Raw genomic sequence first — 16,717 nt, forward strand, 5'->3', positions numbered from 1 at the left:
CTAGCGCTGAAATAACCTAAAAGTGTCGCAAGTGCTGTAAAATCCTTAAAAACAAAAACAAAAGAAACTAATACAAGTACAAGAATAATTTTAGTATGTAGCCTGCCAATATTCCTATTGCCTGATTGGAATTGGAAGATTGATCTGATTTTAAAATAAAATGAAAATGCGTGCTTATGAGTGAAAATCACAATTCCCCAAGATAAATTTTGCTCTACCGGTATTATGAGTTTGCAGTTCTGTTTATGTGGTGTAATGGAGTAAAATGTGAAAAGTGGAGGGAGAACAGCACAGAGTCATGGTCTTCATCTCATGACATAGAAATACTCAGTTCAAAACACACCCGTAACGTTGTTTGACCTTCAGCAAGTTGCCTCTTCCAATTTCATGTAGCACAGTGCTCATGATGGCCCCGGGCGCTTCTTCTCATTGAAATAAAAATTGAGCTTTTTCATTTTTGAGCTTTTTTTATAATGCGGAATATCCACTAAACGTGCCCAAAGCGCTTTACAAGGGGTCCCTAGCCATCAGCAACATTTAACATTTAGGACGGGACATGACGCTTGTTATGTGATATTACATTTTTTTCGGACAGAGACAATGTTGTTAACGGCCAGGTACTCATTTTACACCTGAGTACGGTGAGAGAATGAATAAAGAGCCTTCTCCAAGGACTCAACTATGCGTTAAGCGAAGCTCGAACCCAGGACTTTCCGATCCGAAAGCGAGTGGCATACTACAAGGCCAAATAGCCACATGTTTCTCAGGCTTTAAAAAAAAAAAGGAAAAAAAAAGATGGTCATTAAGAAGGAAAGAGAATATATTGGTTACGACAGTGATTGACACTGGCATTATTTCAATGGACTGTTAGCTAGTGTCCTGTGCGGGGAGGTTACATCAAAGGGAAACATCATGAAGATTGTATTATAGATAGAATGCGCTTGGCCAAGGAGTTCACAACATTGCCATCCGGAAGTATGACGGACCAACACACAAACTCTTTGTAACCATGAACTTTTATAGTCTGGTTAATACAGTTTAGTGAGAACAACTCACAAACGCGGATGGCAAAAACAATAACAAAGGCCTGAGTGACGTCATCTGCATACTATCTATATAACCATTCATTTTACTCCAATCATTATTTCTGTAAAATACTGTAGGCAACTCAAATCTTCTTTTTGGATGTAGTCAGTATTTCTGACAAAAATGAACAGCTTTACAAAAACAAAAAAAGAACAAAATACCAAACACGGAACGTTTTGGGCTCAAAACCCTTCTTCAGCTAACAACAAACCAAAAAAATGAAAGAGAAAGGACCTGCCGAATAGTTCTCCGCTGTCGATCTGGTTTTTTAGTAATGTACTTAGGTTTTCGTTGTTTTTTTTTGTTGTTGTTGGCTGAAGAAGGGTTTTGAGCCCAGAACGTTCCGTGTTTGGTATTTTGTCAGTTTTAAAGCTAATATAGTCATGTTTGTTTATTATTTTTTACAGTTCACAGCTTCAAGCAGTTAGCATCACTCAGAATATCTGAGTTCTGTTCTTTTTCATGAAACAACGCTTCAACTCAAACAATAGACTGGACTTGGAAAGTTTGTTTTTATGAGTTTTGCAACATTTATTTATAGATTAGTCAAAATTAAAAGGAAGACGATTGGAGAGTCAAATCAGTTAAAATCTGTAGTTTAGGTTCATTTTCGAGGCCTAAAGAAAATTAATTGAGAGGGGCAAGTTCAAACAAAATATAGAAGTCGATTCCAGAACTATTGATCTGTGTGTCTGGTATCAAATAACCGTGTTTGTTTGTTTTGTTTTTAAGGGTTTTAGGGCGCTTACAACACATTTAGGTTATATCAGCGCCAGTAAAAAGAAGAAAATGGGATAGTCAAATTCTAACATTACAATTAAAGCACCAAAGAAAAAGTAAGACAAAGGGGAACTGGGAACAGATAGGGATCAGATGTAGATTCCAAGAGCATAACCATCAATGTACTGAGTTGTTTGTTTGTTTTTAAGGGTTTTACGGCGCTTGCAACACATTTAGGTTATATCAGCGCCAGTAAAAAGGAAGAAAATGGGATAGTAAAAAGTTCTAGAATTACAAATAAAGCAAATAGATAAAAGGGGATAGAAGGAGAGATGAAACAGATAAAAGTACTTAGTTTGAGATCACCAAAAAGTCTCATCCAGACACAAGCACAGATCCCACTAAGAGGAACGCACTCAAATGTTTACAAATCATATGTTAAAAATGAACAGTACATAACAGAGATATGATTTAAAAACAAAACAAACAAACAAGGTTATTTGATACCAGACACACAGATCAATAGTTCTGGAATCGACTTCTATATTTTGTTTGAACTTGCCCCTCTCAATTAATTTTCTTTAGGCCTCGAAAATGAACCTAAACTACAGATTTTAACTGATTTGACGCTCCAATCGTCTTCCTTTTAATTTTGACTAATCTATAAAATCTCCCAAAACAATAACTATGCATTCGACTGTTTCCCTCCCAGCCAGGACCCCGAACAGGGCCAAGTAATCTCATTCCAAGACAAAGACAGAAAGCAATTGGAAAACAGATAAGAGGGGATAAGAGACACAGAAAGTACCTCCCTGCCCGTTATAGGAGAATGTACTTAGTTTGAGATCACCTAAAGTCTCATCCGGAAACAACACAAGATCCAACAAAGATGCTTACATTATACATCCAAATAACCTTTTTCTAGATACAAGCCAAGAATCCCAGCCAAGGACTATTTCAAATTATTATCATGTATCAACTAATTTAAAATAAATGGATATACATATAACAAGAAGCTCATTATTAAGGGGTAAAAAGTTACTTCCCAATTGTTTCACTCTCGGTAAAGGAAACCAATAAATCAAAACCAAGCTATTTTGTTTGTTTGTTTGTTTTTAAGGGTTTTACGGCGCTTGCAACACATTTAGGTTATATCAGCGCCAGTAAAAAGGAAGAAAATGGGATAGTAAAAAGTTCTAGAATTACAATTAAAGCACCCAAGAGAAAGGAAGACAAAGGGAATTGGGAACAAATAGGGATCAGATGCAGATTCCAAGAGCAAACCATCAATGTACTTAGTTTGAGATCACCTATAAGTCTCATCCGGACACAAGCACAAAATCCAACAAAGAGGAATACACTCAAATGCTTGCATTATACATTAAAAATAACAAACATAATAATACATAACATCGAGATGATTTACAAGGAAAAAAATATCATCTCCCAAAAAAATAACTATGTATTTGACTGTTTCCCTCCCAGCTAGGACTCAGGCCAGGGCCAGGACAAAACCAAGTAATCTCATTCCAAGACAAAGACAGAAAGCAAGTTGTAAAACAGATATAGGGGATAGAAGACACAACAAGTACCTCCCTGCCCACTATGGGAGGTCAGGAACCCCACCCAGCAAGCTATTTCATCCCAGGATGACCAGAAAGCAAAGGGGTAGAAAAGCGGGGGGAGGGGGGGGGGGGGGGGCAACACCTAGGGATAGAAAGAGATTGTTTTTAAGGGTTTTACAGCGCTTGCAATATGTATTAAGGTAATATCAGTGCCAGTAAGGAAGAAATTGGATAGTTACAAGTTCTAGAATTACAATTAAAGCACCAAAGAAAAAGAAAGACAAAGGGGAATTTGTTCAAATAGAGGCCAGATGTAGATTCCAAGAGCATGCTATGCTATCAAAGTACTTAGTTTAAGATCACCTGAAGTCTTGTTTTTTGTTTTTAAGGGTTTTACGGCGCTTGCAACACATTAAGGTCATATCAGCGCCAGTAAAAAGGAAGAAAATGGAATAGTAAAAAGTTCTAGAATTACAATTAAAGCACAAAAGAAAAGGTGAGACAAAGGGGAATTGGTTCAAATAGGGAACAGATGTAGATTCCAAGAGCACACCGCCAAAGTACTTAGTTTGAGATCACCTAAAAGTCTCATCCAGACACAAGCACAGGTTCCAACTAAGAGGAATACACTCAAATGTTTACCAATCATATAATATAATATGCAAACTAAACATAATACAATGCATAACAGAGAGATGATTTAAAAGGAAAAAAATATCATCTCCCAAAACAATAACTATGCATTTGACTGTTTCCCTCCAAGCCAAGGAACTCCGGCAAGGTTCAGGACAAAACTAAGAAATCTCATTCCAAGACAATGACAGGAAGCAATTGGAAAACGGATATGGGGGGATAGAAGACACAGCATGTACCTCCCTGCCCACTATGGGAGCACCTGAAGTCTCACCCTGACACAAGCACAGGTTCCCACAAAGAGGAATACACTCAAATGTTTACAAATCATATATAATATGTCAACAAAACATAATACAGTGCATAACAGAAAGATGATTTACAAGACAAAAAATATCATCTCCCAAAACTCAACTATACATTTGACTGTTTCCCTCTCAGCTAAGGTATCCGGCCAGGGCTAGGACAAAACCAAGTAATCTCATCCCAAGACAAAGACATAAGCATCCCAAGACAAAGACAGAAAGCATGTTGGAAAACAGACATAGGGGGATAGAAGACACAGTAAGTGCCTCCCTTCCCACTAAAGGTGGCCAGGAACCCCACCCAGGGATAGAAAGAGAAACAGGAAGAGGATCTCTCAAGCCCAACATTGGAGGTCACTGACCTAAGGAACAAGAAAATAACGAGATGTAATAATATATCTCAAACAATAGGGGAAATGTTTATTTGGCAGCACATTAAATCATTACAGGGCAATTACAAAACAACAGAATTTAAATTCAGTCAAATGAACAACATAGACGGCATGAATAATATAGTGAGCGACACAAAAACATTGGAGTTGAAATAAATAAAAAAGAATAATAAAACGACCCGTCATCAACGATTTTTGTTGTTTTTAAATTGTAATTCAAACATTTGCAACACTTTAGGGCCAAACAATCGCTCAGACGATTAGTACCCCCCCCCCGCCCCACCCCCTAAAAACCCCAACAAAAACCGATAGATCCAAGCTAAAAGATAAAGCAATCAGTTTCTGTTACGGGATAAGTAATTATCCCCAGCCCAGACATTAGCACCAGACAACAAATTTCAGGAAAAACTTGTCTTTTGAAATAATTAGATTTGACAAATCAAATTAATAATTATATAAATACAAATCACAAGAAGGCTTGGGCCTTCATACAATTTCTTAAAATATTATCTGTGCGTATGATGGTTTTAGGTTGTATCAATATATTTTAAGTTTTAGAGCACAGATGAAGGGAAAGTCTCTTGTTTTCCAGATGTACTCTGGTTTGAAATTGTGTACATGGCTACCTTTATTCTTTCTCTTTTTCTACAGTTTTTTGTCTCACATATTTTCCACTTGTATATTGCCTCCCTAACACCCACAATTGAAAAAAAAATATTTTTATAAGTTTAAATTATTTTTGGTCGAAGGGGGAATAAAGATAATAAGATTTATAGATAGATCTCACAGAAGTTGATTCAAGGCAAGGAAATATCTGTCACCAGAAATCATGGCGCCATTCAAGGCAACGGATAATAGTGTTAATTTTATTGTCTTTTTCTGTTTTTAGAGGTTTAATGGCTCTTGCAACACAAATTGGCCATTTAAGCCATAGGAAAATCAAGAAGACAGGCTTATGTTTTTTGTTTTTAAGGGTTTTACGGCGCTTGCAACACATTTAGGTTATATCAGCGCCAGTTAAAAGGAAGAAAATGGGATAGTAAAAAGTTCTAGAATTACAATTAAAGCACCTAATAAAAAGTAAGACAAAGGGGAACTGAGAACAAATAGGGATCAGATGTAGATTCCAAGAGCATACCACCAATGTACTTAGTTTGAAATCACCTACAAGTCTCATCCAGACACAAGCACAAAATCCAACAAAGAGGAACACACTCAAATGCTTACATTATACATTCAAAATAAAAATAATAATACATAACAGAGAGATGATTTACAAGGAAAAAAATATCATCTCCCAAAACAATAACTATGCATTTGACTGTTTCCCTCCCAGCTAGGATTCCGGCCAGTGCCAGGACAAAACCAAGTAATCTCATTCCGAGACAAAGACAGAAAGCATGTTGGAAAACAGATATAAGGGGATAGAAGACACAGTATGTACCTCCCTGCCCGCTATGGGAGGTCAGGATCCCCACCCAGGAAGACAGGCTTAGACAAAGGAGGAACAGAAGTAGAGAAAACAGGAAATGTACCGCTGTATCTAGATGGAGACAAAAAATATCGCCTCAACTGGATCTTTGCCAAAATGAAAATATATTTGTACTATTACTATTACTAACAATATCTGAATATATTTAATACATATGTAATACATACAACACAAGTTCTGATTCATGCATAATATAAATCATTCATTGACAGAAGACATATAAACGAGAGATGATTTGCAAGGGGAAAAAATCCCTTCCCGTTAAAAAATAATGAATGGCAACAATGGTCCATCCTCTAATGACACGGTGATACTAATCTACTAGAAGCTGTGGACTTTCTAAAATTATTATACAACAGCTCTCTCTTGACCTACACAATTTCTCTGTCGTCAATCTGGAATTTAGTGATGTATTAATGTCTTTATTGTTTTTTGTTGTGGGCTGAAGAAGGGTTTTGAGCCTGAAACGTTCCGTGTTGGGTATTTTGTTCTTTTTTTTAAGCTGTTATATTCATTTTTGTCAAATGACATGATGTGATCTCGAACCCAGGATTTTCTACCGCAAAAGTACTCAGTCCATCTAGATAACAAGTGACTCCGATATGTTTAACCCACAATGCACTACATGGTAGATGGTCATAGTCATCTTATTTCACTTTTGGCAAAGAAGAAACAAAAAAAATAAACTCAAACAAAAATAAAATCCATGCAAAACTATTTTATCTCAGTCACAGAGTGTATAATGTTGCCTCAAAGTATGAACATGATTCCTGCACCAATGCCATTGTGGAATTCAAGGAGTTTTCAATAGTTTCAAAGGCGAAGTATTTTTAATTCAAAGATTAAATTCCTTCGACAGTGAATTTCACCACTAGCAGAGGAAACTCAAGTCCTTGACTGCTGCTTCCACAGAAGTGTAAGGGCCTCAAATTAACTTTGAGCAAAGACCGTACCACTGAGCCATGCTGAAGGGATTGAGCTCAAAACATTCCTAGTTTTGTATATTCTTTATTTATTTTGTGAAGCTTTTACAATTCAGGCAGTTTGGTATATAGACAGTATTTATGGTGAACATCATGTGTCATTGATAAATATGGACATTTAAATGAATCTCCCACAAATTAAAAAATCTAATCAATAAATTAATTAAGCATTCAACGGTAAACATTGACTTTAGCCAAAGGTGATAAAAACATGACCGCTAACTTTGATTTATAAGAAAAAATAAGTATTACATAATACTTCATATGAGCACCATGTGAAAAAAAAAGAAACTTGATATGTATAAATATCAATACAAATATGACATTGATTTATTTTAAAACGTTTTACAGCAGTCCTGCCATTGATACACGTATCAGAACCAGAAAAACAAAAATGATCGACAGTCCAAAGTTTTTAAATGAAAGAATTTATTTGCACTGTCAGGTACCTAAAGAAGACCCAAGAACTATGAGAAATAAGGGAACACCAAGGCAAATCCGCCCAGTTACAAACACAGAGGCCCTGAAAAAATAAAGGGATACGTTTACTAAAATAATTTGATTCCAGGAGAAAATAAGATATCATAACCCAATGTCACATACACTTGACATCTGTATTCCTTTCAAAAATAAAATGTTCCCAAAGGGTAAACCCTAATAAGTCTCATTCCAGGAAAGGACATTAAGCAACATGAAAAGGGATAAACAAGGATAAAATAGAAAGGAAAATAGAAGTGAAAGGAGAGAAAATTTGAGAAAAAAATACAAAAAAAAACAAAAACAAACCCACACCAGTCCGTCAGATGATGTTGTTTTTTCTTCTTTTTTATTACTTGAGAAAAAAAAAGGGTGAACACGGGTATATGAGAGGGGATGTTTACCTCTGTATCAAGTCCATGACAAAAATGTCTGCCTCACTATCTTTGCTAAAAAGGAAAATATGTTTGATTTATTAATAACAAAATATAATTTATAGAAAAGGAGCATGTCAAAGAACGAACTGATGGAAATTAGAAATGCATGTCTCTGTCCTATTTCTCCTTTTGTTATTTCAATTATTTGTATCCTTTCTCTATTGCATATAAATAAAATAAATCAACACATTTGTACAGCACAACTAGAAAACCAGAAGATGATTTACAGGGGATATAAATCGTTTGCCCCAGTGGTCATACCCCTGTGATTTACCGGAAACTCTAACCTTGGGTTTTCTACCACCTTTGTGTACTAGATGTATAAGTCCATCTTTATGGCAACAAGTGATTGTCATTTTGTTCCTCTATCCCACAGGAGGTGGTTACTGTTAGCTTGTTTCAATTTTGGTGGATTATGAACAAACAAATTAATAAAATGATACAAAGCTAAATTATGAGCAAAGCTATTTTTATCTCAGCAAAATTTAGGTATAAGCTGCATCAGCAGATCAACTTTCAATCTATTGTCACACAGAGTAAGTAATATTGTAACCAATTATTGACGGGCCCATAATGATGAGTATTATTATTATTATTATTAGCAAAACTTAGAACACAACTATTAAACCCAATGAATATTACATGTCACCATCATATTGTCCACTCTTTATTCCCCTTTTTCCATTACGTCCACAGTGAAAATAATTTGCGTGAGAAAAACATGAAAAAGTACCCTGTGACACAACAAATAAAAAACTACATAGTGACAAAATAAATAGAGAAAATACATAGATGTATGGAATTGAATCATAGGAACAAGTTACTGCGAGGACATGTTTCGAAAAGGTGTGAATGTTACAGGTACAGTACCAGACAAGGTAAAAAGAAGAAAAAAATCATCCCCAAAATTCAGTGTTATCTTTTTCTTTTCTTTTTGCTTCTGCTTCGTCTGGTACTAAAACGTACACACTTTCTCATATTTTTACATTGCACCAGTGGCTACTTTTCAAAGTTTCACTTATAACATACATTTGATAGAGACCAGGACATAAGTTGTTTTAAATGACATTAAACAAATATTCAATCTCATTCTTAGGCCCATGAATCGGTGAGTACGGTTCAAATTTAGAAGTTGACTTGTGGTTACAACAATTTAGGTCATAACAGCATCTGGGAAAAAGAAGACGGTAGACAATAAACAATCTATTAAAAGATTTAGAGTTCAGTATAAGCAATACCATTGGGTCACAAAATCTATGAAAACAATAAGAAATAGAGGAATAAAGATCAAGAAAAAGAAAAACAGAAGTAATCATAGTAAACCTCAGCAACATGATACCAATTCCCCCGTCCTGAGGCTATTCAGTTTCTTAGTTTTGTTTTTAAAGATTTTATTACACTTGCAATACGTTAGCTTATTTTAAAGTCAGTAAAAAGGACATAGTGGGATAATCAAATGATTATTGACCAGAATTAAAATGTGCTTATAGAAACACATACAAGTAAAGGATGCCCACTGATAGGGAGCTACAATAACAAGTAGAGATAATTAACAACAACAAAAAGTACCATCACACACAAAAACGGCTTTATTTTAAGTTTCAGAATATACGTGACACACCATGCAAGAGTTAGGCTCGTTCTGCCACCACCTAAGAAAAGATAATACACAACAGAAAAGGGTACTTAGATGAGTAGTTCATTGTCTGAAACACTCTTGGATGGCTGGTGCCTATGAAAAAGGCAACCAAAGGTGAATACACTCGTACAATTTCATTGAACTCCTCAAGACATTAAAAAAACAGTTCAAGAAAACCATAGTCCGAGAAAACCGTGTACAAAGAATAATAAGCAAAAATTTGGGACATTTGAATGAGTTTGAGAAAACTGGACTCGAGTGTGGTTACAGGTAGATCCCAAACGACAGCTAAAGACCATATTGCAAATGCTTTTAAAACATTTAACAATACCCAGCGATGATACAATTAGGCATTGAGGGATGCATTATCAATTGACTTTGCTTGAATAAGTTTCATCAGATTCTTTACATTCGCAAATTCATTCAGTCCTAAGCCTGTATTTACATTACTTGACCAAAGAAAAACAATTCCTGCTTCGGCTACCAACAGCTCAGCAAGATGGGCCCTGCCACTGAGCCAATTTGACTATGGTCATTTTAATTCCACTTCTCCGACAGTCACCAAAATCAAGAAAATCCTACACGACAACGATTTATACCAGCACATCACCGAGACAACACACCAGGCCGGCAACATAATTGATTGGGTCATCTCCCCTGTGTCAAGTAATAGAATAAGAAAGACCGAAGTTGTTGACCTAGCGATATCCGATCACAAAGTTTTATTTGTGGATATCGCATTAAAGAAAGTTGATCTCCCGAAACGAAACATAACAACAAGGAATTATAGACAAATTGATATCAGTGGTTTACAAGATAGCATTCGTGACGTCATAAATGAGGTTAAAAATATAAACGACTTCAACAAAGTATTGCGATCTATTATTGACCGTGAGGCACCGCCACAATGTCGGGTCGTATCGAATCGACCACACTCGCGATGGTTCAATTCCGAGATAAAGGAATTAAAGAGAAAAAAGAGACAGGCTGAAAGGAAATGGCGAAAGAGTGGCCTAACAGTATTTAAGGATATATACAAAACAGCTAAGTCGGCTCTTTATAACGCCATCACATGCGCAAAAAAGGCCCACTACAACGAAAAATTTCAAAGCATTACATCTTGCAAAGAACTGTTTTCCACCGCAAACGACCTTCTTGGCAGTAAGAAATCACACACCCCTTCCAGCGTCTAGAAATAACACCGAACTAGCTCAAAATTTTGCCAACTATTTCCACGGCAAGATAAAATCCATTAGGGAAAACTTAGACAATACATCATCATCATCGTCACCGAGCTTTGGACCATTCCATGGAACGCCACTACATGTTTTCGATCCAGCCACTGAGGATGAAGTGAAGTCAGCCATTTTAGATAGCCCATCAAAATATTGTGACTTAGTAGACCCCATCCCAACTAGTATTCTTAAGGCTTGTATTGAAGAACTGTTACCAACAATAACTGAACTTATAAATAATTCGTTGGTCTCAGGTAGTGTCCCCGACTCGTTTAAACGTGCCATTGTTAAACCACTATTAAAGAAGTCCGATCTAAATGTAAACGAACTGAAAAATTACAGACCTGTCTCCAACCTTCCATATCTATCCAAAGTGCTTGAACGCATTGTGTTAAAAAGACTTTTGTATCATATCCATCTAAATAATTTAAGTGAAAATTTCCAATCTGCCTATAAATCACATCATAGCACTGAAACTGCCCTTTTAAAATTATGCACTGATATTCTTAATAGTATTGACAAAAATCATGTCTGTTTATTGACTATGTTGGACCTTTCGGCTGCATTTGACACCATTGATCACGAGATACTTATTAAACGATTAGAAATTACTTTTGGAATAAGAGACACTGCGCTTAGTTGGTTTAAATCATACCTAACATCAAGATCTCAGTCGGTTCTGATCGATGGCGCAGTATCAGAAACATTTCCTCTAAATTACGGCGTTCCGCAGGGGTCTGTCCTTGGTCCTGTTATTTTTACTCTTTATACTCAACCTCTTTCGGATATTTTTGTTAAAAATAAATTAATGTATCATTTCTATGCTGATGACACTCAGATCTATGTAAGCGATATCCCTAGTAATATCCCATCATTGATTACCCGTGTTGAAGACTGTATTAGAGATGTTAAATGCTGGATGGAAATTAACAAGTTAAAGCTGAATAATGAAAAGACAGAGGTGATGGTGTGTGGTAGAAAAAGTGTTTTGAAAGATGATTTTCTGAAGTTTACTCTAAATATAAATGGGTGCACAATTAACCTCTCAACGTGTGTGAAAAACCTCGGGTAATGCTAGATCAACATATGACTATGCAGGCACAGTTTGATTCTCTATGTAGAAGTTTGACAATAGGATTAAAAAGAATTGCTTCAGTTAGACCTTTCCTAACAAGAGAAGTAACATGCAAACTAATAACATCTTTCATACTATCTAAAATAGATTACTGTAATTCGTTAATCTCGAATGTAAGCAACGATAAAATATCACGCCTTCAAAGTATCCAGAATGCGGCTGCTAAATTGATTTTAAGAAAGAAGATAACATCCTACTCATTGCCACTTTTGTATGAGCTGCATTGGTTACCAGTTAAAGTGAGAATCGAATTCAAACTAGCAGTATTGTGCTATAAGTGCCTTAATGATCAAGCACCATTGTATATTACTGAATTTTTAGAAACGTATAAGCCAACGAGGAGTCTACGTTCTGCACTAGATTCTACAAAATTAATTGTTACAAATAAATATAAATATAAATTTTACGGCGGCAGATCGTTCAGTCACGTCGGACCTTCCATCTGGAACTCTCTTCCTAAAAGAATAAGAGAAGCGCAGTCCTTATCAATATTTAAATCAAAGTTAAAACACCATCTCTTTGTTAAAACACATCTTGATTAATGCATCTTTGTAATTTGACCCCAATATGAATGTTAATTTAGTTTATGTTATTATATCATTATTTTATATTATTTCCGTATTTGACATAGCATGTGGATGTATTATAACATATCTTGTATTAATGACTTTATGTTTAGTTATTACATTGTTGTATAATGATAATATTATGTTGATGTAGTTTGTATAATGTTTCATTTGTATAATAATGTCACTGTATTATTGTTTCGCGCATTGAGCATCACCCAGTGATGAAAATGCGCGTTATAAATGTCATGTATTATTATTATTATTATTATGGGATTGGGTACCATAAAACAGCTCATCATGACAACAACTATAATAATAATAATAATAATAATAATAATAATAATAATAATAATAATAATAATAATAATAATAATAATAATAATAATAATAATAATAATAGTAATAATAATAATAATAATAATAATAATAATAATAATAATAATAATAATAATAATAATAATAATAATAATAATAATAATAATAATAATAATATTAATAATAATAATAATAATGATAATAATAATGATAATAATAATAGACTCTTATAGAGCACACGGCATACTCAACAATGAGGCTCTTGGTGCTTTAAATTACATCATCACAAAACGATATTTAAAGTACATGACATCAAAAAAGAAATGTTTTCAAAGATTTCTTGAAAAAAGACAATGATTTGGATTCCCGGATGCTCTGTGGAATGGTGTTCCATACAGATGGACCAAAATGAGGAAAGGACCTTTTTCCCATCTTTGTACGAATGCATGGGATAGCCAAACAGGTGGTGTCATTGTAGGAATGCAAAGGTCGTGTTGTTGAATATTTCTTTAGGAGTTCTGTAAGGTAGGAAGGGGCAGTGTTTTCCAGACAACGATAAACTAGGACACATGCTTTGAATTTGACTCTTTTCTCAACAGGCAGCCAGTGTAATCTTCGAAGGAGAGGTGTGGCAGAGTCAAACCTCCACCCTCAAAAGACCAATCTGACAGCATTATTTTGCAGGTACTCTGGCCAGACTTCTTGCAAGTGCACATTACGTCTTCAACAGAGCATGGTAGAGAAGACATCACAGCTTTTAAGACAACAATTTGGAGACATATGAGAGCAACTGACCCCCAAAACATATAAGCCAAAAGTAGATTCACCAACAGGCAATCACGACAAGAAGTCAAATCCCAGTTTATTTTTTAATGACTGTTCAGGATGTCTATTATTAAATGCAACCCCACCATAACACCAGCCTGAGGTCAAAGTTCACTCAAATAAAAAACAAACAAACAAAATAACCCAAGACACTCATACATCCAACCACTTCACTACAGACAAAGAATACAAAATAGAAACTGGGTAAAATCATGCCATCTAATTCGAGGTCAAGAACAGACTCTGCCTACTATCTTCACTAAAAAGCAAGACATGTTTGTATTATTAATAAAACAGTATTATATAGTAGAGCACACTTATAAATAGCACATTTAAAAATGAACTGATGGAAATATTAAATGTATGTCTCTCTCCCATGTTTCCACAGATAGTAAAAATCGATTGTTTGATTTTAGGTATTTTATGATGCTTGCAAAACATTCAGATTATTTCAGCGCCTGTAAAAATAAAAATGAAAGAAAATCTGAAGAACAGCTCTGTAAAAACAAGCACCCAAGAGAAAGGAAGACTGAGGGAGCTATTTCAAACAACAGAATTTAATATCAATCTTCCCATGAGTCTAGTCTGAGACAACCAAAACTTACATCCAGACATTGACACATGACCCAACCAAGAGGGGGACACTCGGATGATTAAATAAATACATACAACATAGACATTGATTTACAAGGTAAAAACATCATCCCTTAGAAAAATAAAATTCCATCTGAATGTCTCCCTCTCAGCAAAAGATTCTAGTCTGAGTGCAGAATGAACAAATAAATGGTCTCGTTTTAGAACAGGGGTACATAATTTGACGATGTAGGATTATTTTCCCATCTCATGCACCTACTTGAGACACGTTATTTAGAAATTAAGTACATCATCACATGCTGAAATAGCACTTATCGACTTTATGCCCTTAGCAGAGGGTTAAACTTTAATTATTACACCTTGTGCATAATGTGTCATGTAATATATAGTAGATAACGGGCTTCAGGCTTTTACATCTTCTTTTTCTTTTTGGATAAAGAGACTTTTTGTTTGACACAAACACACAAACACACACACACACACACACACACACATAGTTAATATGAAATTGAAAGCTGCATAAAAATAGCAGGCATTTTGTTGTTTTAAAAAAATCCTTCTCTCAAATTTGTCACTATTCTTCAACATTTTATATAATTTAATTTAAAAATTAAAATTTTAAAAATCCTATTGACATATTGGTATACGACTCTTCCACCTCAATGGCTCCCTATAGATCAGAAGTCCTCGCAAAATGAAAGGCTTGCTAGAAGAATCTAGAATAACTTATATCAAACTAAATCCAAAGTCAAAAGATTGAACCAATAATCAAGAGCATGTTCAATTTTACTGGCAACTGGAAGTCATGATAACAATATTTCATATTCAATAATCTCTTCATGGGATGGTCCCTTCATAGTGAAAAGAGTGGTTTCTCTGCCCCCTCTCTCCTTAACACACACACTCTCTCTCTCTTTCTCACACACACACACACACATGAAGACACATGCACAAGTTTTGTTTTTATTTTTTTTTTTTTTTTAAGGGTTTTACGGCGCTTGCAACACATTAAGGTCATATCAGCGCCAGTAAAAAGGAAGAAAATGGGATAGTAAAAAGTTCTAGAATTACAATTAAAGCACCCAAGAAAAAGTAAGACAAAGGGGAACTGAGAACAAATAGGGATCAGATGCTTATTCCAAGAGCATACCACCAATGTACTTAGTTTGAAATCACCTACAAGTCTCATCCAGACACAAGCACAAATCCCAACAAAGAGGAACACACTCAAATGCCTACATTATACATTCAAAATAAAAATAATAATACATAACAGAGAGATGATTTACAAGGAAAAAAATATCATCTCCCAAAACAATAACTATGCATTTGACTGTTTCCCTCCCAGCTAGGACTCAGGCCAGTGCCAGGATAAAACCAAGTAATCTCATTCCTAGAAAAAGATAGAAAGCATGTTGGAAAACAGATATAAGGGGATAGAAGACACAGTGTGTACCTCCCTGCCCACTATGGGATGTTCAATTTTACTGGCAAATGGAAGTCATGATAACAATATTTCATATTCAATAATCTCTTCATGGGATGGTCCCTTCATAGTAAAAAGAGTGGAGTTTCTCTGCCCCCTCTCTCCTTAACACTCTCTCTCTCTCTCTCTCTCTCTCTCTCTCTCTCTCTCTCTCTCTCTCTCTCTCTCTCTCTCTCTCTCTCTCTCACACACACACACACACACACAAACACGCATGAAGACACATGCACAAGTTTTGTTTTTATTTTTGTTTTTTTAAGGGTTTTACGGCGCTTGCAACACATTAAGGTCATATCAGCGCCAGTAAAAAGGAAGAAAATGGGATAGTAAAAAGTTCTAGAATTACAATTAAAGCACCCAAGAAAAAGTAAGACATAGGGGAACTGGGAACAAATAGGGATCAGATGTAGATTCCAAGAGCATACCACCAATGCACTTAGTTTGAGATCACCTATAAGTCTCATCCAGACACAAGCACAAATCCAACAAAGAGGAATACACTCAAATGCTTGCATTATACATTAAAAATAACAAATATAATAACACATAACAGAGAGATGATTTACAAGGAAAAAAATATCATCTCCCAAAACAATAACTATGCATTTGACTGTTCCCCTCCCAGTCAAGGACTCCGAGCAATCTCACACCAAGACAAAGACAGAAAGCAAGTTGGAAAACAGATATAAGGGGATAGAAGACACGGTAAGTACCTCCCTGCCCACTGTGGAGGTAGGGAACCCCACCCAGACATGCACAAGCAAACGAAATAAATTATACAATGTTCAAATCAAAGTAATCAATTCGATATATACAATATGAATATCAC

At 35.3% G+C, this 16,717-nt stretch overlaps 1 protein-coding gene across 1 annotated transcript in view; it reads left to right on the forward strand.

Moving 5' to 3' along the window:
- LOC144977098 (GMP reductase 2-like) overlaps nucleotides 1-16,717 on the forward strand; it is a 118,098-nt gene that overhangs the window by 25,397 nt on the left and 75,984 nt on the right. The gene's annotated exons all lie outside the window — the stretch shown is intronic.

The sequence above is a fragment of the Berghia stephanieae genome, chromosome 7, assembly GCF_034508935.2.
Source record: "Berghia stephanieae isolate SIO BIC M18660-M18661 chromosome 7, UCSD_Bste_1.3, whole genome shotgun sequence".
Taxonomy (NCBI): domain Eukaryota; kingdom Metazoa; phylum Mollusca; class Gastropoda; order Nudibranchia; family Aeolidiidae; genus Berghia; species Berghia stephanieae.